This window comes from Triturus cristatus, chromosome 6, assembly GCF_964204655.1.
Source record: "Triturus cristatus chromosome 6, aTriCri1.1, whole genome shotgun sequence".
Taxonomy (NCBI): Eukaryota; Metazoa; Chordata; class Amphibia; order Caudata; family Salamandridae; genus Triturus; species Triturus cristatus.
In genome coordinates this window covers 884664994-884687650 of record NC_140589.1, presented here as the reverse complement: position 1 = coordinate 884687650, position 22657 = coordinate 884664994, and the positions used below count along the sequence as shown (strand labels likewise).

At 45.6% G+C, this 22657-nt stretch overlaps 21 non-coding genes across 21 annotated transcripts; 9 read left to right on the top strand and 12 right to left on the bottom strand.

Moving 5' to 3' along the window:
• Positions 1 to 827: 827 nt before the first annotated feature.
• On the bottom strand, positions 828 to 934 carry LOC146820561 (U6 spliceosomal RNA). Its single transcript, XR_014964429.1, has one exon. It is a non-coding gene; the product is annotated as a U6 spliceosomal RNA (small nuclear RNA).
• A 776-nt stretch (positions 935 to 1710) lies between these two features.
• On the top strand, positions 1711 to 1783 carry TRNAR-ACG (transfer RNA arginine (anticodon ACG)). The gene has a single exon. It is a non-coding gene; the product is annotated as a tRNA-Arg (tRNA).
• Positions 1784 to 2792: 1009 nt separating this feature from the next.
• Positions 2793 to 2899, bottom strand: LOC146820559 (U6 spliceosomal RNA). The gene has a single exon (XR_014965250.1). It is a non-coding gene; the product is annotated as a U6 spliceosomal RNA (small nuclear RNA).
• Positions 2900 to 3673: 774 nt separating this feature from the next.
• Positions 3674 to 3746, top strand: TRNAR-ACG (transfer RNA arginine (anticodon ACG)). Its single transcript has one exon. It is a non-coding gene; the product is annotated as a tRNA-Arg (tRNA).
• Positions 3747 to 4745: 999 nt separating this feature from the next.
• Positions 4746 to 4852, bottom strand: LOC146820557 (U6 spliceosomal RNA). Its single transcript, XR_014965413.1, has one exon. It is a non-coding gene; the product is annotated as a U6 spliceosomal RNA (small nuclear RNA).
• Positions 4853 to 6719: 1867 nt separating this feature from the next.
• LOC146820556 (U6 spliceosomal RNA) lies at positions 6720 to 6826 on the bottom strand. Its single transcript, XR_014965249.1, has one exon. It is a non-coding gene; the product is annotated as a U6 spliceosomal RNA (small nuclear RNA).
• Positions 6827 to 7598: 772 nt separating this feature from the next.
• Positions 7599 to 7671, top strand: TRNAR-ACG (transfer RNA arginine (anticodon ACG)). The gene has a single exon. It is a non-coding gene; the product is annotated as a tRNA-Arg (tRNA).
• Positions 7672 to 8680: 1009 nt separating this feature from the next.
• Positions 8681 to 8787, bottom strand: LOC146820554 (U6 spliceosomal RNA). Its single transcript, XR_014965248.1, has one exon. It is a non-coding gene; the product is annotated as a U6 spliceosomal RNA (small nuclear RNA).
• A 779-nt stretch (positions 8788 to 9566) lies between these two features.
• Positions 9567 to 9639, top strand: TRNAR-ACG (transfer RNA arginine (anticodon ACG)). Its single transcript has one exon. It is a non-coding gene; the product is annotated as a tRNA-Arg (tRNA).
• A 1009-nt stretch (positions 9640 to 10648) lies between these two features.
• LOC146820552 (U6 spliceosomal RNA) lies at positions 10649 to 10755 on the bottom strand. Its single transcript, XR_014965247.1, has one exon. It is a non-coding gene; the product is annotated as a U6 spliceosomal RNA (small nuclear RNA).
• A 776-nt stretch (positions 10756 to 11531) lies between these two features.
• On the top strand, positions 11532 to 11604 carry TRNAR-ACG (transfer RNA arginine (anticodon ACG)). Its single transcript has one exon. It is a non-coding gene; the product is annotated as a tRNA-Arg (tRNA).
• Positions 11605 to 12613: 1009 nt separating this feature from the next.
• On the bottom strand, positions 12614 to 12720 carry LOC146820550 (U6 spliceosomal RNA). The gene has a single exon (XR_014964428.1). It is a non-coding gene; the product is annotated as a U6 spliceosomal RNA (small nuclear RNA).
• A 776-nt stretch (positions 12721 to 13496) lies between these two features.
• TRNAR-ACG (transfer RNA arginine (anticodon ACG)) lies at positions 13497 to 13569 on the top strand. Its single transcript has one exon. It is a non-coding gene; the product is annotated as a tRNA-Arg (tRNA).
• A 1009-nt stretch (positions 13570 to 14578) lies between these two features.
• Positions 14579 to 14685, bottom strand: LOC146820548 (U6 spliceosomal RNA). Its single transcript, XR_014965246.1, has one exon. It is a non-coding gene; the product is annotated as a U6 spliceosomal RNA (small nuclear RNA).
• Positions 14686 to 15459: 774 nt separating this feature from the next.
• Positions 15460 to 15532, top strand: TRNAR-ACG (transfer RNA arginine (anticodon ACG)). Its single transcript has one exon. It is a non-coding gene; the product is annotated as a tRNA-Arg (tRNA).
• A 999-nt stretch (positions 15533 to 16531) lies between these two features.
• LOC146820546 (U6 spliceosomal RNA) lies at positions 16532 to 16638 on the bottom strand. The gene has a single exon (XR_014965411.1). It is a non-coding gene; the product is annotated as a U6 spliceosomal RNA (small nuclear RNA).
• A 1855-nt stretch (positions 16639 to 18493) lies between these two features.
• LOC146820545 (U6 spliceosomal RNA) lies at positions 18494 to 18600 on the bottom strand. Its single transcript, XR_014965245.1, has one exon. It is a non-coding gene; the product is annotated as a U6 spliceosomal RNA (small nuclear RNA).
• A 778-nt stretch (positions 18601 to 19378) lies between these two features.
• TRNAR-ACG (transfer RNA arginine (anticodon ACG)) lies at positions 19379 to 19451 on the top strand. Its single transcript has one exon. It is a non-coding gene; the product is annotated as a tRNA-Arg (tRNA).
• A 1009-nt stretch (positions 19452 to 20460) lies between these two features.
• On the bottom strand, positions 20461 to 20567 carry LOC146820543 (U6 spliceosomal RNA). Its single transcript, XR_014965243.1, has one exon. It is a non-coding gene; the product is annotated as a U6 spliceosomal RNA (small nuclear RNA).
• A 782-nt stretch (positions 20568 to 21349) lies between these two features.
• TRNAR-ACG (transfer RNA arginine (anticodon ACG)) lies at positions 21350 to 21422 on the top strand. The gene has a single exon. It is a non-coding gene; the product is annotated as a tRNA-Arg (tRNA).
• Positions 21423 to 22431: 1009 nt separating this feature from the next.
• LOC146820541 (U6 spliceosomal RNA) lies at positions 22432 to 22538 on the bottom strand. The gene has a single exon (XR_014965410.1). It is a non-coding gene; the product is annotated as a U6 spliceosomal RNA (small nuclear RNA).
• Between the last annotated feature and the right edge of the window lie 119 nt (positions 22539 to 22657).

Genomic DNA, 22657 nt, shown 5'->3' with positions numbered 1-22657 from the left:
TCATGTGGTGTGCTGCTTTTGTATTTCAACATGGGTCTCTGAGTCTCTAAACTAGGAAAAAATCTTGTTGAGAAAAGTGTGTGTGAGAGGATCTGTGGGTGCAGGCAGGTGTGTGCACTTGAGTGCTGACCCATTTACATGTGTGAGAGAGACAAGCAAATTGCCTGTGGGATGTAGGCCTACAACTGGAACCAAGCAGCCAGGCATAACCACAGGTAAGGAGAGAGGAAGGCAGTTCATTATTAGAGCAGGATCATGAGCATCTTGCCCTGCTCCCTTCTGCCCCGATCGGCCACGATCGGCCAAGACGTCTCTATTAGGGTGGAGGGTGAACATTTCTTGGACCTCAGAAACTGAGGGATGCAGGCCCAATATGTCCTCCAAGGGCCTAGAGGACCCGGTGCCCAATCATGCCTGGTGTTTTTCAGCTTACCCGACCAATCTGGTTGCAAGGCGGATTTTAACAGTACTGCTGAAAAGGGACTCCCAGACAGCCCTGAGGCCATCATTTGCATAGGCCCTCCCCTTCTCTTTGTCTTGCTTCCCACAAAGCAACGCATCGCTGGCAGCAGTATAGATTTGGGGGTTGTGAAGAATAATGACAGGGAGGCTGAAGAAGAGAAAGAAAAGTCCCAGAAGTCCTGCAGGCTTCCTTGCTAAATGCAGCTGGACACATAGAGTGCACCTTCTTTACTGCGAGGTAAATACATTAAAAATGTTGAGGAGAGAAAAATTGAAAAATACATATTAGGAGGAAAGCACTGGAACCTGCTTTATTATTTCAATTAGTCTTGAAAACATAGAACATTTCTCTCCTGAAAGCTGGTAAAAATATGGAACGCTTCACGAATTTGCGTGTCATCCTTGCGCAGGGGCCATGCTAATCTTCTCTGTACCGTTCCAATTTTAGTATATGTGCTGCCGAAGCGAGCACACTTCATTGATGAACCTACAATGTTTATAAACTCTCTAAATCTACAGTCTCTAGACATAGGGTGGCCTGGCAGAGATGCTCGGATGGCCTGTAAGCATTCAAATCTGAGCCAATGGGCAAAAATGAATGAAGAGTAACAATCCATTATTCTTCACTGCATTTGTGGTCCAAGACTTCACCAATTGGAAGTATGTAGATTATGCCAGGGTTGCAAAGGCTCATGGTTCAGGCTACAGACAAGGAACATTGTGACATCAAGCTGCCTGTGGAACAGTGATATTAGAGGTGAAACAGCTGCACAGTAGGTTAGGTGAAGGGCTCTGAGAGTGGAAAGGCAGCATGCCTGGGTCCCTGGACAAGGTGAGCCTATGACAAGGTGTCTGAATTTTCGCCTGTATTGTAATATTAAACACTTTATTGTTGTACCCGCCTGCTGATTAAGAAGTCCTCAAGATCAGCTCCACACAGACGTGGAACTGATGATGTTAATGCAGACTATTTAAGAAACTGAGGCTGATCTAAAACATTTCCTTGGATCTAGGACCATTTCGCCTGACTTTTAGGTCCTTCCTCCTCCTAAAGTCCTTTGTATAAGTTAGGAACACCTGACAGAACAGAATTTCAGGAGGTCCCTCAGGTGGGTTTACTTGTGTCTTCTGGTTGTGAGCAGTAAACATGGCTAAAAAGGTTGATGGAATGGTGTTTTAAAACACACACACACACACACACACAATTTCTGGTCCTCTTAAGGACAAAAGTATGGGTGTACCTACATGGGGCCAGTGGCGCAATGGATAACGCGTCTGACTACGGATCAGAAGATTGTAGGTTCGACTCCTATCTGGCTCGAAAGGGTCATAGGTCCCTGTTTTATGGTATTCCTGTGGAATTCTTATTTACCTCAGACTTGTTGTAGGTTCAATATTCTTGAGCACGACTCATCCAGCAGTCGTTCCATGGTAGGGCTGCAGTAATAGGACCACGGCTGGTTAAAAGTTTCCCATTTGCTGCTGGATTCTATGTGAAGGCCGTCATGTGGTGTGCTGCTTTTGTATTTCAACATGGGTCTCTGAGTCTCTAAACTAGGAAAAAATCTTGTTGAGAAAAGTGTGTGTGAGAGGATCTGTGGGTGCAGGCAGGTGTGTGCACTTGAGTGCTGACCCATTTACATGTGTGAGAGAGACAAGCAAATTGCCTGTGGGATGTAGGCCTACAACTGGAACCAAGCAGCCAGGCATAACCACAGGTAAGGAGAGAGGAAGGCAGTTCATTATTAGAGCAGGATCATGAGCATCTTGCCCTGCTCCCTTCTGCCCCGATCGGCCACGATCGGCCAAGACGTCTCTATTAGGGTGGAGGGTGAACATTTCTTGGACCTCAGAAACTGAGGGATGCAGGCCCAATATGTCCTCCAAGGGCCTAGAGGACCCGGTGCCCAATCATGCCTGGTGTTTTTCAGCTTACCCGACCAATCTGGTTGCAAGGCGGATTTTAACAGTACTGCTGAAAAGGGACTCCCAGACAGCCCTGAGGCCATCATTTGCATAGGCCCTCCCCTTCTCTTTGTCTTGCTTCCCACAAAGCAACGCATCGCTGGCAGCAGTATAGATTTGGGGGTTGTGAAGAATAATGACAGGGAGGCTGAAGAAGAGAAAGAAAAGTCCCAGAAGTCCTGCAGGCTTCCTTGCTAAATGCAGCTGGACACATAGAGTGCACCTTCTTTACTGCGAGGTAAATACATTAAAAATGTTGAGGAGAGAAAAATTGAAAAATACATATTAGGAGGAAAGCACTGGAACCTGCTTTATTATTTCAATTAGTCTTGAAAACATAGAACATTTCTCTCCTGAAAGCTGGTAAAAATATGGAACGCTTCACGAATTTGCGTGTCATCCTTGCGCAGGGGCCATGCTAATCTTCTCTGTATCGTTCCAATTTTAGTATATGTGCTGCCGAAGCGAGCACACTTCATTGATGAACCTACAATGTTTATAAACTCTCTAAATCTACAGTCTCTAGACATAGGGTGGCCTGGCAGAGATGCTCGGATGGCCTGTAAGCATTCAAATCTGAGCCAATGGGCAAAAATGAATGAAGAGTAACAATCCATTATTCTTCACTGCATTTGTGGTCCAAGACTTCACCAATTGGAAGTATGTAGATTATGCCAGGGTTGCAAAGGCTCATGGTTCAGGCTACAGACAAGGAACATTGTGACATCACGCTGCCTGTGGAACAGTGATATTAGAGGTGAAACAGCTGCACAGTAGGTTAGGTGAAGGGCTCTGAGAGTGGAAAGGCAGCATGCCTGGGTCCCTGGACAAGGTGAGCCTATGACAAGGTGTCTGAATTTTCACCTGTATTGTAATATTAAACACTTTATTGTTGTACCCGCCTGCTGATTAAGAAGTCCTCAAGATCAGCTCCACACAGACGTGGAACTGATGATGTTAATGCAGACTATTTAAGAAACTGAGGCTGATCTAAAACATTTCCTTGGATCTAGGACCATTTCGCCTGACTTTTAGGTCCTTCCTCCTCCTAAAGTCCTTTGTATAAGTTAGGAACACCTGACAGAACAGAATTTCAGGAGGTCCCTCAGGTGGGTTTACTTGTGTCTTCTGGTTGTGAGCAGTAAACATGGCTAAAAAGGTTGATGGAATGGTGTTTTAAAACACACACACACACACACACAATTTCTGGTCCTCTTAAGGACAAAAGTATGGGTGTACCTACATGGGGCCAGTGGCGCAATGGATAACGTGTCTGACTACGGATCAGAAGATTGTAGGTTCGACTCCTATCTGGCTCGAAAGGGTCATAGGTCCCTGTTTTATGGTATTCCTGTGGAATTCTTATTTACCTCAGACTTGTTGTAGGTTCAATATTCTTGAGCACGACTCATCCAGCAGTCGTTCCATGGTAGGGCTGCAGTAATAGGACCACGGCTGGTTAAAAGTTTCCCATTTGCTGCTGGATTCTATGTGAAGGCCGTCATGTGGTGTGCTGCTTTTGTATTTCAACATGGGTCTCTGAGTCTCTAAACTAGGAAAAAATCTTGTTGAGAAAAGTGTGTGTGAGAGGATCTGTGGGTGCAGGCAGGTGTGCGCACTTGAGTGCTGACCCATTTACATGTGTGAGAGAGACAAGCAAATTGCCTGTGGGATGTAGGCCTACAACTGGAACCAAGCAGCCAGGCATAACCACAGGTAAGGAGAGAGGAAGGCAGTTCATTATTAGAGCAGGATCATGAGCATCTTGCCCTGCTCCCTTCTGCCCCGATCGGCCAAGACCTCTCTATTAGGGTGGAGGGTGAACATTTCTTGGACCTCAGAAACTGAGGGATGCAGGCCCAATATGTCCTCCAAGGGCCTAGAGGACCCGGTGCCCAATCATGCCTGGTATTTTTCAGCTTACCAGACCAATCTGGTTGCAAGGCGGATTTTAACAGTACTGCTGAAAAGGGACTCCCAGACAGCCCTGAGGCCATCATTTGCATAGGCCCTCCCCTTCTCTTTGTCTTGCTTCCCACAAAGCAACGCATCGCTGGCAGCAGTATAGATTTGGGGGTTGTGAAGAATAATGACAGGGAGGCTGAAGAAGAGAAAGAAAAGTCCCAGAAGTCCTGCAGGCTTCCTTGCTAAATGCAGCTGGACACATAGAGTACACCTTCTTTACTGCGAGGTAAATACATTAAAAATGTTGAGGAGAGAAAAATTGAAAAATACATATTAGGAGGAAAGCACTGGAACCTGCTTTATTATTTCAATTAGTCTTGAAAACATAGAACATTTCTCTCCTGAAAGCTGGTAAAAATATGGTACGCTTCACGAATTTGCGTGTCATCCTTGCGCAGGGGCCATGCTAATCTTCTCTGTATCGTTCCAATTTTAGTATATGTGCTGCCGAAGCGAGCACACTTCAGTGATGAACCTACAATGTTTATAAACTCTCTAAATCTACAGTCTCTAGACATAGGGTGGCCTGGCAGAGATGCTCGGATGGCCTGTAAGCATTCAAATCTGAGCCAATGGGCAAAAATGAATGAAGAGTAACAATCCATTATTCTTCACTGCATTTGTGGTCCAAGACTTCACCAATTGGAAGTATGTAGATTATGCCAGGGTTGCAAAGGCTCATGGTTCAGGCTACAGACAAGGAACATTGTGACATCACGCTGCCTGTGGAACAGTGATATTAGAGGTGAAACAGCTGCACAGTAGGTTAGGTGAAGGGCTCTGAGAGTGGAAAGGCAGCATGCCTGGGTCCCTGGACAAGGTGAGCCTATGACAAGGTGTCTGAATTTTCGCCTGTATTGTAATATTAAACACTTTATTGTTGTACCCGCCTGCTGATTAAGAAGTCCTCAAGATCAGCTCCACACAGACGTGGAACTGATGATGTTAATGCAGACTATTTAAGAAACTGAGGCTGATCTAAAACATTTCCTTGGATCTAGGACCATTTCGCCTGACTTTTAGGTCCTTCCTCCTCCTAAAGTCCTTTGTATAAGTTAGGAACACCTGACAGAACAGAATTTCAGGAGGTCCCTCAGGTGGGTTTACTTGTGTCTTCTGGTTGTGAGCAGTAAACATGGCTAAAAAGGTTGATGGAATGGTGTTTTAAAACACACACACACACACACACACACACACACACAATTTCTGGTCCTCTTAAGGACAAAAGTATGGATGTACCTACATGGGGCCAGTGGCGCAATGGATAACGCGTCTGACTACGGATCAGACGATTGTAGGTTTGATTCCTATCTGGCTCGAAAGGGTCATAGGTCCCTGTTTATGGTATTCCTGTGGAATTCTTATTTACCTCAGACTTGTTGTAGGTTCAATATTCTCGAGCACGACTCATCCAGCAGTCGTTCCATGGTAGGGCTGCAGTAATAGGACCACGGCTAGTTAAAAGTTTCCCATTTGCTGCTGGATTCTATGTGAAGGCCGTCATGTGGTGTGCTGCTTTTGTATTTCAACATGGGTCTCTGAGTCTCTAAACTAGGAAAAAATCTTGTTGAGAAAAGTGTGTGTGAGAGGATCTGTGGGTGCAGGCAGGTGTGTGCACTTGAGTGCTGACCCATTTACATGTGTGAGAGAGACAAGCAAATTGCCTGTGGGATGTAGGCCTACAACTGGAACCAAGCAGCCAGGCATAACCACAGGTAAGGAGAGAGGAAGGCAGTTCACTATTAGAGCAGGATCATGAGCATCTTGCCCTGCTCCCTTCTGCCCCGATCGGCCACGATCGGCCAAGACCTCTCTATTAGGGTGGAGGGTGAACATTTCTTGGACCTCAGAAACTGAGGGATGCAGGCCCAATATGTCCTCCAAGGGCCTAGAGGACCCGGTGCCCAATCATGCCTGGTGTTTTTCAGCTTACCCGACCAATCTGGTTGCAAGGCGGATTTTAACAGTACTGCTGAAAAGGGACTCCCAGACAGCCCTGAGGCCATCATTTGCATAGGCCCTCCCCTTCTCTTTGTCTTGCTTCCCACAAAGCAACGCATCGCTGGCAGCAGTATAGATTTGGGGGTTGTGAAGAATAATGACAGGGAGGCTGAAGAAGAGAAAGAAAAGTCCCAGAAGTCCTGCAGGCTTCCTTGCTAAATGCAGCTGGACACATAGAGTGCACCTTCTTTACTGCGAGGTAAATACATTAAAAATGTTGAGGAGAGAAAAATTGAAAAATACATATTAGGAGGAAAGCACTGGAACCTGCTTTATTATTTCAATTAGTCTTGAAAACATAGAACATTTCTCTCCTGAAAGCTGGTAAAAATATGGAACGCTTCACGAATTTGCGTGTCATCCTTGCGCAGGGGCCATGCTAATCTTCTCTGTATCGTTCCAATTTTAGTATATGTGCTGCCGAAGCGAGCACACTTCATTGATGAACCTACAATGTTTATAAACTCTCTAAATCTACAGTCTCTAGACATAGGGTGGCCTGGCAGAGATGCTCGGATGGCCTGTAAGCATTCAAATCTGAGCCAATGGGCAAAAATGAATGAAGAGTAACAATCCATTATTCTTCACTGCATTTGTGGTCCAAGACTTCACCAATTGGAAGTATGTAGATTATGCCAGGGTTGCAAAGGCTCATGGTTCAGGCTACAGACAAGGAACATTGTGACATCACGCTGCCTGTGGAACAGTGATATTAGAGGTGAAACAGCTGCACAGTAGGTTAGGTGAAGGGCTCTGAGAGTGGAAAGGCAGCATGCCTGGGTCCCTGGACAAGGTGAGCCTATGACAAGGTGTCTGAATTTTCGCCTGTATTGTAATATTAAACACTTTATTGTTGTACCCGCCTGCTGATTAAGAAGTCCTCAAGATCAGCTCCACACAGACGTGGAACTGATGATGTTAATGCAGACTATTTAAGAAACTGAGGCTGATCTAAAACATTTCCTTGGATCTAGGACCATTTCGCCTGACTTTTAGGTCCTTCCTCCTCCTAAAGTCCTTTGTATAAGTTAGGAACACCTGACAGAACAGAATTTCAGGAGGTCCCTCAGGTGGGTTTACTTGTGTCTTCTGGTTGTGAGCAGTAAACATGGCTAAAAAGGTTGATGGAATGGTGTTTTAAAACACACACACACACACACAATTTCTGGTCCTCTTAAGGACAAAAGTATGGGTGTACCTACATGGGGCCAGTGGCGCAATGGATAACGCGTCTGACTACGGATCAGAAGATTGTAGGTTCGATTCCTATCTGGCTCGAAAGGGTCATAGGTCCCTGTTTTATGGTATTCCTGTGGAATTCTTATTTACCTCAGACTTGTTGTAGGTTCAATATTCTCGAGCACGACTCATCCAGCAGTCGTTCCATGGTAGGGCTGCAGTAATAGGACCACGGCTAGTTAAAAGTTTCCCATTTGCTGCTGGATTCTATGTGAAGGCCGTCATGTGGTGTGCTGCTTTTGTATTTCAACATGGGTCTCTGAGTCTCTAAACTAGGAAAAAATCTTGTTGAGAAAAGTGTGTGTGAGAGGATCTGTGGGTGCAGGCAGGTGTGTGCACTTGAGTGCTGACCCATTTACATGTGTGAGAGAGACAAGCAAATTGCCTGTGGGATGTAGGCCTACAACTGGAACCAAGCAGCCAGGCATAACCACAGGTAAGGAGAGAGGAAGGCAGTTCATTATTAGAGCAGGATCATGAGCATCTTGCCCTGCTCCCTTCTGCCCCGATCGGCCACGATCGGCCAAGACCTCTCTATTAGGGTGGAGGGTGAACATTTCTTGGACCTCAGAAACTGAGGGATGCAGGCCCAATATGTCCTCCAAGGGCCTAGAGGACCCGGTGCCCAATCATGCCTGGTGTTTTTCAGCTTACCCGACCAATCTGGTTGCAAGGCGGATTTTAACAGTACTGCTGAAAAGGGACTCCCAGACAGCCCTGAGGCCATCATTTGCATAGGCCCTCCCCTTCTCTTTGTCTTGCTTCCCACAAAGCAACGCATCGCTGGCAGCAGTATAGATTTGGGGGTTGTGAAGAATAATGACAGGGAGGCTGAAGAAGAGAAAGAAAAGTCCCAGAAGTCCTGCAGGCTTCCTTGCTAAATGCAGCTGGACACATAGAGTGCACCTTCTTTACTGCGAGGTAAATACATTAAAAATGTTGAGGAGAGAAAAATTGAAAAATACATATTAGGAGGAAAGCACTGGAACCTGCTTTATTATTTCAATTAGTCTTGAAAACATAGAACATTTCTCTCCTGAAAGCTGGTAAAAATATGGAACGCTTCACGAATTTGCGTGTCATCCTTGCGCAGGGGCCATGCTAATCTTCTCTGTATCGTTCCAATTTTAGTATATGTGCTGCCGAAGCGAGCACACTTTATTGATGAACCTACAATGTTTATAAACTCTCTAAATCTACAGTCTCTAGACATAGGGTGGCCTGGCAGAGATGCTCGGATGGCCTGTAAGCATTCAAATCTGAGCCAATGGGCAAAAATGAATGAAGAGTAACAATCCATTATTCTTCACTGCATTTGTGGTCCAAGACTTCACCAATTGGAAGTATGTAGATTATGCCAGGGTTGCAAAGGCTCATGGTTCAGGCTACAGACAAGGAACATTGTGACATCACGCTGCCTGTGGAACAGTGATATTAGAGGTGAAACAGCTGCACAGTAGGTTAGGTGAAGGGCTCTGAGAGTGGAAAGGCAGCATGCCTGGGTCCCTGGACAAGGTGAGCCTATGACAAGGTGTCTGAATTTTCGCCTGTATTGTAATATTAAACACTTTATTGTTGTACCCGCCTGCTGATTAAGAAGTCCTCAAGATCAGCTCCACACAGACGTGGAACTGATGATGTTAATGCAGACTATTTAAGAAACTGAGGCTGATCTAAAACATTTCCTTGGATCTAGGACCATTTCGCCTGACTTTTAGGTCCTTCCTCCTCCTAAAGTCCTTTGTATAAGTTAGGAACACCTGACAGAACAGAATTTCAGGAGGTCCCTCAGGTGGGTTTACTTGTGTCTTCTGGTTGTGAGCAGTAAACATGGCTAAAAAGGTTGATGGAATGGTGTTTTGAACACACACACACACACACACACACACAATTTCTGGTCCTCTTAAGGACAAAAGTATGGGTGTACCTACATGGGGCCAGTGGCGCAATGGATAACGCGTCTGACTACGGATCAGAAGATTGTAGGTTTGATTCCTATCTGGCTCGAAAGGGTCATAGGTCCATGTTTTATGGTATTCCTGTGGAATTCTTATTTACCTCAGACTTGTTGTAGGTTCAATATTCTCGAGCACGACTCATCCAGCAGTCGTTCCATGGTAGGGCTGCAGTAATAGGACCACGGCTAGTTAAAAGTTTCCCATTTGCTGCTGGATTCTATGTGAAGGCCGTCATGTAGTGTGCTGCTTTTGTATTTCAACATGGGTCTCTGAGTCTCTAAACTAGGAAAAAATCTTGTTGAGAAAAGTGTGTGTGAGAGGATCTGTGGGTGCAGGCAGGTGTGTGCACTTGAGTGCTGACCCATTTACATGTGTGAGAGAGACAAGCAAATTGCCTGTGGGATGTAGGCCTACAACTGGAACCAAGCAGCCAGGCATAACCACAGGTAAGGAGAGAGGAAGGCAGTTCATTATTAGAGCAGGATCATGAGCATCTTGCCCTGCTCCCTTCTGCCCTGATCGGCCACGATCGGCCAATACCTCTCTATTAGGGTGGAGGGTGAACATTTCTTGGACCTCAGAAACTGAGGGATGCAGGCCCAATATGTCCTCCAAGGGCCTAGAGGACCCGGTGCCCAATCATGCCTTGTGTTTTTCAGCTTACCCGACCAATTTGGTTGCAAGGCGGATTTTAACATTACTGCTGAAAAGGGACTCCCAGACAGCCCTGAGGCCATCATTTGCATAGGCCCTCCCCTTCTCTTTGTCTTGCTTCCCACAAAGCAACGCATCGCTGGCAGCAGTATAGATTTGGGGGTTGTGAAGAATAATGACAGGGAGGCTGAAGAAGAGAAAGAAAAGTCCCAGAAGTCCTGCAGGCTTCCTTGCTAAATGCAGCTGGACACATAGAGTGCACCTTCTTTACTGCGAGGTAAATACATTAAAAATGTTGAGGAGAGAAAAATTGAAAAATACATATTAGGAGGAAAGCACTGGAACCTGCTTTATTATTTCAATTAGTCTTGAAAACATAGAACATTTCTCTCCTGAAAGCTGGTAAAAATATGGAACGCTTCACGAATTTGCGTGTCATCCTTGCGCAGGGGCCATGCTAATCTTCTCTGTATCGTTCCAATTTTAGTATATGTGCTGCCGAAGCGAGCACACTTCATTGATGAACCTACAATGTTTATAAACTCTCTAAATCTACAGTCTCTAGACATAGGGTGGCCTGGCAGAGATGCTCGGATGGCCTGTAAGCATTCAAATCTGAGCCAATGGGCAAAAATGAATGAAGAGTAACAATCCATTATTCTTCACTGCATTTGTGGTCCAAGACTTCACCAATTGGAAGTATGTAGATTATGCCAGGGTTGCAAAGGCTCATGGTTCAGGCTACAGACAAGGAACATTGTGACATCAAGCTGCCTGTGGAACAGTGATATTAGAGGTGAAACAGCTGCACAGTAGGTTAGGTGAAGGGCTCTGAGAGTGGAAAGGCAGCATGCCTGGGTCCCTGGACAAGGTGAGCCTATGACAAGGTGTCTGAATTTTCGCCTGTATTGTAATATTAAACACTTTATTGTTGTACCCGCCTGCTGATTAAGAAGTCCTCAAGATCAGCTCCACACAGACGTGGAACTGATGATGTTAATGCAGACTATTTAAGAAACTGAGGCTGATCTAAAACATTTCCTTGGATCTAGGACCATTTCGCCTGACTTTTAGGTCCTTCCTCCTCCTAAAGTCCTTTGTATAAGTTAGGAACACCTGACAGAACAGAATTTCAGGAGGTCCCTCAGGTGGGTTTACTTGTGTCTTCTGGTTGTGAGCAGTAAACATGGCTAAAAAGGTTGATGGAATGGTGTTTTAAAACACACACACACACACACACACAATTTCTGGTCCTCTTAAGGACAAAAGTATGGGTGTACCTACATGGGGCCAGTGGCGCAATGGATAACGCGTCTGACTACGGATCAGAAGATTGTAGGTTCGACTCCTATCTGGCTTGAAAGGGTCATAGGTCCCTGTTTTATGGTATTCCTGTGGAATTCTTATTTACCTCAGACTTGTTGTAGGTTCAATATTCTTGAGCACGACTCATCCAGCAGTCGTTCCATGGTAGGGCTGCAGTAATAGGACCACGGCTGGTTAAAAGTTTCCCATTTGCTGCTGGATTCTATGTGAAGGCCGTCATGTGGTGTGCTGCTTTTGTATTTCAACATGGGTCTCTGAGTCTCTAAACTAGGAAAAAATCTTGTTGAGAAAAGTGTGTGTGAGAGGATCTGTGGGTGCAGGCAGGTGTGTGCACTTGAGTGCTGACCCATTTACATGTGTGAGAGAGACAAGCAAATTGCCTGTGGGATGTAGGCCTACAACTGGAACCAAGCAGCCAGGCATAACCACAGGTAAGGAGAGAGGAAGGCAGTTCATTATTAGAGCAGGATCATGAGCATCTTGCCCTGCTCCCTTCTGCCCCGATCGGCCACGATCGGCCAAGACGTCTCTATTAGGGTGGAGGGTGAACATTTCTTGGACCTCAGAAACTGAGGGATGCAGGCCCAATATGTCCTCCAAGGGCCTAGAGGACCCGGTGCCCAATCATGCCTGGTGTTTTTCAGCTTACCCGACCAATCTGGTTGCAAGGCGGATTTTAACAGTACTGCTGAAAAGGGACTCCCAGACAGCCCTGAGGCCATCATTTGCATAGGCCCTCCCCTTCTCTTTGTCTTGCTTCCCACAAAGCAACGCATCGCTGGCAGCAGTATAGATTTGGGGGTTGTGAAGAATAATGACAGGGAGGCTGAAGAAGAGAAAGAAAAGTCCCAGAAGTCCTGCAGGCTTCCTTGCTAAATGCAGCTGGACACATAGAGTGCACCTTCTTTACTGCGAGGTAAATACATTAAAAATGTTGAGGAGAGAAAAATTGAAAAATACATATTAGGAGGAAAGCACTGGAACCTGCTTTATTATTTCAATTAGTCTTGAAAACATAGAACATTTCTCTCCTGAAAGCTGGTAAAAATATGGAACGCTTCACGAATTTGCGTGTCATCCTTGCGCAGGGGCCATGCTAATCTTCTCTGTACCGTTCCAATTTTAGTATATGTGCTGCCGAAGCGAGCACACTTCATTGATGAACCTACAATGTTTATAAACTCTCTAAATCTACAGTCTCTAGACATAGGGTGGCCTGGCAGAGATGCTCGGATGGCCTGTAAGCATTCAAATCTGAGCCAATGGGCAAAAATGAATGAAGAGTAACAATCCATTATTCTTCACTGCATTTGTGGTCCAAGACTTCACCAATTGGAAGTATGTAGATTATGCCAGGGTTGCAAAGGCTCATGGTTCAGGCTACAGACAAGGAACATTGTGACATCAAGCTGCCTGTGGAACAGTGATATTAGAGGTGAAACAGCTGCACAGTAGGTTAGGTGAAGGGCTCTGAGAGTGGAAAGGCAGCATGCCTGGGTCCCTGGACAAGGTGAGCCTATGACAAGGTGTCTGAATTTTCGCCTGTATTGTAATATTAAACACTTTATTGTTGTACCCGCCTGCTGATTAAGAAGTCCTCAAGATCAGCTCCACACAGACGTGGAACTGATGATGTTAATGCAGACTATTTAAGAAACTGAGGCTGATCTAAAACATTTCCTTGGATCTAGGACCATTTCGCCTGACTTTTAGGTCCTTCCTCCTCCTAAAGTCCTTTGTATAAGTTAGGAACACCTGACAGAACAGAATTCCAGGAGGTCCCTCAGGTGGGTTTACTTGTGTCTTCTGGTTGTGAGCAGTAAACATGGCTAAAAAGGTTGATGGAATGGTGTTTTAAAACACACACACACACACACACACAATTTCTGGTCCTCTTAAGGACAAAAGTATGGGTGTACCTACATGGGGCCAGTGGCGCAATGGATAACGCGTCTGACTACGGATCAGAAGATTGTAGGTTCGACTCCTATCTGGCTCGAAAGGGTCATAGGTCCCTGTTTTATGGTATTCCTGTGGAATTCTTATTTACCTCAGACTTGTTGTAGGTTCAATATTCTTGAGCACGACTCATCCAGCAGTCGTTCCATGGTAGGGCTGCAGTAATAGGACCACGGCTGGTTAAAAGTTTCCCATTTGCTGCTGGATTCTATGTGAAGGCCGTCATGTGGTGTGCTGCTTTTGTATTTCAACATGGGTCTCTGAGTCTCTAAACTAGGAAAAAATCTTGTTGAGAAAAGTGTGTGTGAGAGGATCTGTGGGTGCAGGCAGGTGTGTGCACTTGAGTGCTGACCCATTTACATGTGTGAGAGAGACAAGCAAATTGCCTGTGGGATGTAGGCCTACAACTGGAACCAAGCAGCCAGGCATAACCACAGGTAAGGAGAGAGGAAGGCAGTTCATTATTAGAGCAGGATCATGAGCATCTTGCCCTGCTCCCTTCTGCCCCGATCGGCCACGATCGGCCAAGACGTCTCTATTAGGGTGGAGGGTGAACATTTCTTGGACCTCAGAAACTGAGGGATGCAGGCCCAATATGTCCTCCAAGGGCCTAGAGGACCCGGTGCCCAATCATGCCTGGTGTTTTTCAGCTTACCCGACCAATCTGGTTGCAAGGCGGATTTTAACAGTACTGCTGAAAAGGGACTCCCAGACAGCCCTGAGGCCATCATTTGCATAGGCCCTCCCCTTCTCTTTGTCTTGCTTCCCACAAAGCAACGCATCGCTGGCAGCAGTATAGATTTGGGGGTTGTGAAGAATAATGACAGGGAGGCTGAAGAAGAGAAAGAAAAGTCCCAGAAGTCCTGCAGGCTTCCTTGCTAAATGCAGCTGGACACATAGAGTGCACCTTCTTTACTGCGAGGTAAATACATTAAAAATGTTGAGGAGAGAAAAATTGAAAAATACATATTAGGAGGAAAGCACTGGAACCTGCTTTATTATTTCAATTAGTCTTGAAAACATAGAACATTTCTCTCCTGAAAGCTGGTAAAAATATGGAACGCTTCACGAATTTGCGTGTCATCCTTGCGCAGGGGCCATGCTAATCTTCTCTGTATCGTTCCAATTTTAGTATATGTGCTGCCGAAGCGAGCACACTTCATTGATGAACCTACAATGTTTATAAACTCTCTAAATCTACAGTCTCTAGACATAGGGTGGCCTGGCAGAGATGCTCGGATGGCCTGTAAGCATTCAAATCTGAGCCAATGGGCAAAAATGAATGAAGAGTAACAATCCATTATTCTTCACTGCATTTGTGGTCCAAGACTTCACCAATTGGAAGTATGTAGATTATGCCAGGGTTGCAAAGGCTCATGGTTCAGGCTACAGACAAGGAACATTGTGACATCACGCTGCCTGTGGAACAGTGATATTAGAGGTGAAACAGCTGCACAGTAGGTTAGGTGAAGGGCTCTGAGAGTGGAAAGGCAGCATGCCTGGGTCCCTGGACAAGGTGAGCCTATGACAAGGTGTCTGAATTTTCACCTGTATTGTAATATTAAACACTTTATTGTTGTACCCGCCTGCTGATTAAGAAGTCCTCAAGATCAGCTCCACACAGACGTGGAACTGATGATGTTAATGCAGACTATTTAAGAAACTGAGGCTGATCTAAAACATTTCCTTGGATCTAGGACCATTTCGCCTGACTTTTAGGTCCTTCCTCCTCCTAAAGTCCTTTGTATAAGTTAGGAACACCTGACAGAACAGAATTTCAGGAGGTCCCTCAGGTGGGTTTACTTGTGTCTTCTGGTTGTGAGCAGTAAACATGGCTAAAAAGGTTGATGGAATGGTGTTTTAAAACACACACACACACACACACAATTTCTGGTCCTCTTAAGGACAAAAGTATGGGTGTACCTACATGGGGCCAGTGGCGCAATGGATAACGTGTCTGACTACGGATCAGAAGATTGTAGGTTCGACTCCTATCTGGCTCGAAAGGGTCATAGGTCCCTGTTTTATGGTATTCCTGTGGAATTCTTATTTACCTCAGACTTGTTGTAGGTTCAATATTCTTGAGCACGACTCATCCAGCAGTCGTTCCATGGTAGGGCTGCAGTAATAGGACCACGGCTGGTTAAAAGTTTCCCATTTGCTGCTGGATTCTATGTGAAGGCCGTCATGTGGTGTGCTGCTTTTGTATTTCAACATGGGTCTCTGAGTCTCTAAACTAGGAAAAAATCTTGTTGAGAAAAGTGTGTGTGAGAGGATCTGTGGGTGCAGGCAGGTGTGCGCACTTGAGTGCTGACCCATTTACATGTGTGAGAGAGACAAGCAAATTGCCTGTGGGATGTAGGCCTACAACTGGAACCAAGCAGCCAGGCATAACCACAGGTAAGGAGAGAGGAAGGCAGTTCCTTATTAGAGCAGGATCATGAGCATCTTGCCCTGCTCCCTTCTGCCCCGATCGGCCAAGACCTCTCTATTAGGGTGGAGGGTGAACATTTCTTGGACCTCAGAAACTGAGGGATGCAGGCCCAATATGTCCTCCAAGGGCCTAGAGGACCCGGTGCCCAATCATGCCTGGTATTTTTCAGCTTACCAGACCAATCTGGTTGCAAGGCGGATTTTAACAGTACTGCTGAAAAGGGACTCCCAGACAGCCCTGAGGCCATCATTTGCATAGGCCCTCCCCTTCTCTTTGTCTTGCTTCCCACAAAGCAACGCATCGCTGGCAGCAGTATAGATTTGGGGGTTGTGAAGAATAATGACAGGGAGGCTGAAGAAGAGAAAGAAAAGTCCCAGAAGTCCTGCAGGCTTCCTTGCTAAATGCAGCTGGACACATAGAGTACACCTTCTTTACTGCGAGGTAAATACATTAAAAATGTTGAGGAGAGAAAAATTGAAAAATACATATTAGGAGGAAAGCACTGGAACCTGCTTTATTATTTCAATTAGTCTTGAAAACATAGAACATTTCTCTCCTGAAAGCTGGTAAAAATATGGTACGCTTCACGAATTTGCGTGTCATCCTTGCGCAGGGGCCATGCTAATCTTCTCTGTATCGTTCCAATTTTAGTATATGTGCTGCCGAAGCGAGCACACTTCAGTGATGAACCTACAATGTTTATAAACTCTCTAAATCTACAGTCTCTAGACATAGGGTGGCCTGGCAGAGATGCTCGGATGGCCTGTAAGCATTCAAATCTGAGCCAATGGGCAAAAATGAATGAAGAGTAACAATCCATTATTCTTCACTGCATTTGTGGTCCAAGACTTCACCAATTGGAAGTATGTAGATTATGCCAGGGTTGCAAAGGCTCATGGTTCAGGCTACAGACAAGGAACATTGTGACATCACGCTGCCTGTGGAACAGTGATATTAGAGGTGAAACAGCTGCACAGTAGGTTAGGTGAAGGGCTCTGAGAGTGGAAAGGCAGCATGCCTGGGTCCCTGGACAAGGTGAGCCTATGACAAGGTGTCTGAATTTTCGCCTGTATTGTAATATTAAACACTTTATTGTTGTACCCGCCTGCTGATTAAGAAGTCCTCAAGATCAGCTCCACACAGACGTGGAACTGATGATGTTAATGCAGACTATTTAAGAAACTGAGGCTGATCTAAAACATTTCCTTGGATCTAGGACCATTTCGCCTGACTTTTAGGTCCTTCCTCCTCCTAAAGTCCTTTGTATAAGTTAGGAACACCTGACAGAACAGAATTTCAGGAGGTCCCTCAGGTGGGTTTACTTGTGTCTTCTGGTTGTGAGCAGTAAACATGGCTAAAAAGGTTGATGGAATGGTGTTTTAAAACACACACACACACACACACACACACACACAATTTCTGGTCCTCTTAAGGACAAAAGTATGGATGTACCTACATGGGGCCAGTGGCGCAATGGATAACGCGTCTGACTACGGATCAGACGATTGTAGGTTTGATTCCTATCTGGCTCGAAAGGGTCATAGGTCCCTGTTTATGGTATTCCTGTGGAATTCTTATTTACCTCAGACTTGTTGTAGGTTCAATATTCTCGAGCACGACTCATCCAGCAGTCGTTCCATGGTAGGGCTGCAGTAATAGGACCACGGCTAGTTAAAAGTTTCCCATTTGCTGCTGGATTCTATGTGAAGGCCGTCATGTGGTGTGCTGCTTTTGTATTTCAACATGGGTCTCTGAGTCTCTAAACTAGGAAAAAATCTTGTTGAGAAAAGTGTGTGTGAGAGGATCTGTGGGTGCAGGCAGGTGTGTGCACTTGAGTGCTGACCCATTTACATGTGTGAGAGAGACAAGCAAATTGCCTGTGGGATGTAGGCCTACAACTGGAACCAAGCAGCCAGGCATAACCACAGGTAAGGAGAGAGGAAGGCAGTTCACTATTAGAGCAGGATCATGAGCATCTTGCCCTGCTCCCTTCTGCCCCGATCGGCCACGACCTCTCTATTAGGGTGGAGGGTGAACATTTCTTGGACCTCAGAAACTGAGGGATGCAGGCCCAATATGTCCTCCAAGGGCCTAGAGGACCCGGTGCCCAATCATGCCTGGTGTTTTTCAGCTTACCCGACCAATCTGGTTGCAAGGCGGATTTTAACAGTACTGCTGAAAAGGGACTCCCAGACAGCCCTGAGGCCATCATTTGCATAGGCCCTCCCCTTCTCTTTGTCTTGCTTCCCACAAAGCAACGCATCGCTGGCAGCAGTATAGATTTGGGGGTTGTGAAGAATAATGACAGGGAGGCTGAAGAAGAGAAAGAAAAGTCCCAGAAGTCCTGCAGGCTTCCTTGCTAAATGCAGCTGGACACATAGAGTGCACCTTCTTTACTGCGAGGTAAATACATTAAAAATGTTGAGGAGAGAAAAATTGAAAAATACATATTAGGAGGAAAGCACTGGAACCTGCTTTATTATTTCAATTAGTCTTGAAAACATAGAACATTTCTCTCCTGAAAGCTGGTAAAAATATGGAACGCTTCACGAATTTGCGTGTCATCCTTGCGCAGGGGCCATGCTAATCTTCTCTGTATCGTTCCAATTTTAGTATATGTGCTGCCGAAGCGAGCACACTTTATTGATGAACCTACAATGTTTATAAACTCTCTAAATCTACAGTCTCTAGACATAGGGTGGCCTGGCAGAGATGCTCGGATGGCCTGTAAGCATTCAAATCTGAGCCAATGGGCAAAAATGAATGAAGAGTAACAATCCATTATTCTTCACTGCATTTGTGGTCCAAGACTTCACCAATTGGAAGTATGTAGATTATGCCAGGGTTGCAAAGGCTCATGGTTCAGGCTACAGACAAGGAACATTGTGACATCACGCTGCCTGTGGAACAGTGATATTAGAGGTGAAACAGCTGCACAGTAGGTTAGGTGAAGGGCTCTGAGAGTGGAAAGGCAGCATGCCTGGGTCCCTGGACAAGGTGAGCCTATGACAAGGTGTCTGAATTTTCGCCTGTATTGTAATATTAAACACTTTATTGTTGTACCCGCCTGCTGATTAAGAAGTCCTCAAGATCAGCTCCACACAGACGTGGAACTGATGATGTTAATGCAGACTATTTAAGAAACTGAGGCTGATCTAAAACATTTCCTTGGATCTAGGACCATTTCGCCTGACTTTTAGGTCCTTCCTCCTCCTAAAGTCCTTTGTATAAGTTAGGAACACCTGACAGAACAGAATTTCAAGAGGTCCCTCAGGTGGGTTTACTTGTGTCTTCTGGTTGTGAGCAGTAAACATGGCTAAAAAGGTTGATGGAATGGTGTTTTAAAACACACACACACACACACACACACAATTTCTGGTCCTCTTAAGGACAAAAGTATGGGTGTACCTACATGGGGCCAGTGGCGCAATGGATAACGCGTCTGACTACGGATCAGAAGATTGTAGGTTTGATTCCTATCTGGCTCGAAAGGGTCATAGGTCCATGTTTTATGGTATTCCTGTGGAATTCTTATTTACCTCAGACTTGTTGTAGGTTCAATATTCTCGAGCACGACTCATCCAGCAGTCGTTCCATGGTAGGGCTGCAGTAATAGGACCACGGCTGGTTAAAAGTTTCCCATTTGCTGCTGGATTCTATGTGAAGGCCGTCATGTGGTGTGCTGCTTTTGTATTTCAACATGGGTCTCTGAGTCTCTAAACTAGGAAAAAATCTTGTTGAGAAAAGTGTGTGTGAGAGGATCTGTGGGTGCAGGCAGGTGTGTGCACTTGAGTGCTGACCCATTTACATGTGTGAGAGAGACAAGCAAATTGCCTGTGGGATGTAGGCCTACAACTGGAACCAAGCAGCCAGGCATAACCACAGGTAAGGAGAGAGGAAGGCAGTTCATTATTAGAGCAGGATCATGAGCATCTTGCCCTGCTCCCTTCTGCCCCGATCGGCCACGATCGGCCAAGACCTCTCTATTAGGGTGGAGGGTGAACATTTCTTGGACCTCAGAAACTGAGGGATGCAGGCCCAATATGTCCTCCAAGGGCCTAGAGGACCCGGTGCCCAATCATGCCTGGTGTTTTTCAGCTTACCCGACCAATCTGGTTGCAAGGCGGATTTTAACAGTACTGCTGAAAAGGGACTCCCAGACAGCCCTGAGGCCATCATTTGCATAGGCCCTCCCCTTCTCTTTGTCTTGCTTCCCACAAAGCAACGCATCGCTGGCAGCAGTATAGATTTGGGGGTTGTGAAGAATAATGACAGGGAGGCTGAAGAAGAGAAAGAAAAGTCCCAGAAGTCCTGCAGGCTTCCTTGCTAAATGCAGCTGGACACATAGAGTGCACCTTCTTTACTGCGAGGTAAATACATTAAAAATGTTGAGGAGAGAAAAATTGAAAAATACATATTAGGAGGAAAGCACTGGAACCTGCTTTATTATTTCAATTAGTCTTGAAAACATAGAACATTTCTCTCCTGAAAGCTGGTAAAAATATGGAACGCTTCACGAATTTGCGTGTCATCCTTGCGCAGGGGCCATGCTAATCTTCTCTGTATCGTTCCAATTTTAGTATATGTGCTGCCGAAGCGAGCACACTTCATTGATGAACCTACAATGTTTATAAACTCTCTAAATCTACAGTCTCTAGACATAGGGTGGCCTGGCAGAGATGCTCGGATGGCCTGTAAGCATTCAAATCTGAGCCAATGGGCAAAAATGAATGAAGAGTAACAATCCATTATTCTTCACTGCATTTGTGGTCCAAGACTTCACCAATTGGAAGTATGTAGATTATGCCAGGGTTGCAAAGGCTCATGGTTCAGGCTACAGACAAGGAACATTGTGACATCACGCTGCCTGTGGAACAGTGATATTAGAGGTGAAACAGCTGCACAGTAGGTTAGGTGAAGGGCTCTGAGAGTGGAAAGGCAGCATGCCTGGGTCCCTGGACAAGGTGAGCCTATGACAAGGTGTCTGAATTTTCACCTGTATTGTAATATTAAACACTTTATTGTTGTACCCGCCTGCTGATTAAGAAGTCCTCAAGATCAGCTCCACACAGACGTGGAACTGATGATGTTAATGCAGACTATTTAAGAAACTGAGGCTGATCTAAAACATTTCCTTGGATCTAGGACCATTTCGCCTGACTTTTAGGTCCTTCCTCCTCCTAAAGTCCTTTGTATAAGTTAGGAACACCTGACAGAACAGAATTTCAGGAGGTCCCTCAGGTGGGTTTACTTGTGTCTTCTGGTTGTGAGCAGTAAACATGGCTAAAAAGGTTGATGGAATGGTGTTTTAAAACACACACACACACACACACACACACACAATTTCTGGTCCTCTTAAGGACAAAAGTATGGGTGTACCTACATGGGGCCAGTGGCGCAATGGATAACGTGTCTGACTACGGATCAGAAGATTGTAGGTTCGACTCCTATCTGGCTCGAAAGGGTCATAGGTCCCTGTTTTATGGTATTCCTGTGGAATTCTTATTTACCTCAGACTTGTTGTAGGTTCAATATTCTTGAGCACGACTCATCCAGCAGTCGTTCCATGGTAGGGCTGCAGTAATAGGACCACGGCTGGTTAAAAGTTTCCCATTTGCTGCTGGATTCTATGTGAAGGCCGTCATGTGGTGTGCTGCTTTTGTATTTCAACATGGGTCTCTGAGTCTCTAAACTAGGAAAAAATCTTGTTGAGAAAAGTGTGTGTGAGAGGATCTGTGGGTGCAGGCAGGTGTGTGCACTTGAGTGCTGACCCATTTACATGTGTGAGAGAGACAAGCAAATTGCCTGTGGGATGTAGGCCTACAACTGGAACCAAGCAGCCAGGCATAACCACAGGTAAGGAGAGAGGAAGGCAGTTCATTATTAGAGCAGGATCATGAGCATCTTGCCCTGCTCCCTTTTGCCCCGATCGGCCACGATCGGCCAAGACCTCTCTATTAGGGTGGAGGGTGAACATTTCTTGGACCTCAGAAACTGAGGGATGCAGGCCCAATATGTCCTCCAAGGGCCTAGAGGACCCGGTGCCCAATCATGCCTGGTATTTTTCAGCTTACCAGACCAATCTGGTTGCAAGGCGGATTTTAACAGTACTGCTGAAAAGGGACTCCCAGACAGCCCTGAGGCCATCATTTGCATAGGCCCTCCCCTTCTCTTTGTCTTGCTTCCCACAAAGCAACGCATCGCTGGCAGCAGTATAGATTTGGGGGTTGTGAAGAATAATGACAGGGAGGCTGAAGAAGAGAAAGAAAAGTCCCAGAAGTCCTGCAGGCTTCCTTGCTAAATGCAGCTGGACACATAGAGTGCACCTTCTTTACTGCGAGGTAAATACATTAAAAATGTTGAGGAGAGAAAAATTGAAAAATACATATTAGGAGGAAAGCACTGGAACCTGCTTTATTATTTCAATTAGTCTTGAAAACATAGAACATTTCTCTCCTGAAAGCTGGTAAAAATATGGTACGCTTCACGAATTTGCGTGTCATCCTTGCGCAGGGGCCATGCTAATCTTCTCTGTATCGTTCCAATTTTAGTATATGTGCTGCCGAAGCGAGCACACTTCAGTGATGAACCTACAATGTTTATAAACTCTCTAAATCTACAGTCTCTAGACATAGGGTGGCCTGGCAGAGATGCTCGGATGGCCTGTAAGCATTCAAATCTGAGCCAATGGGCA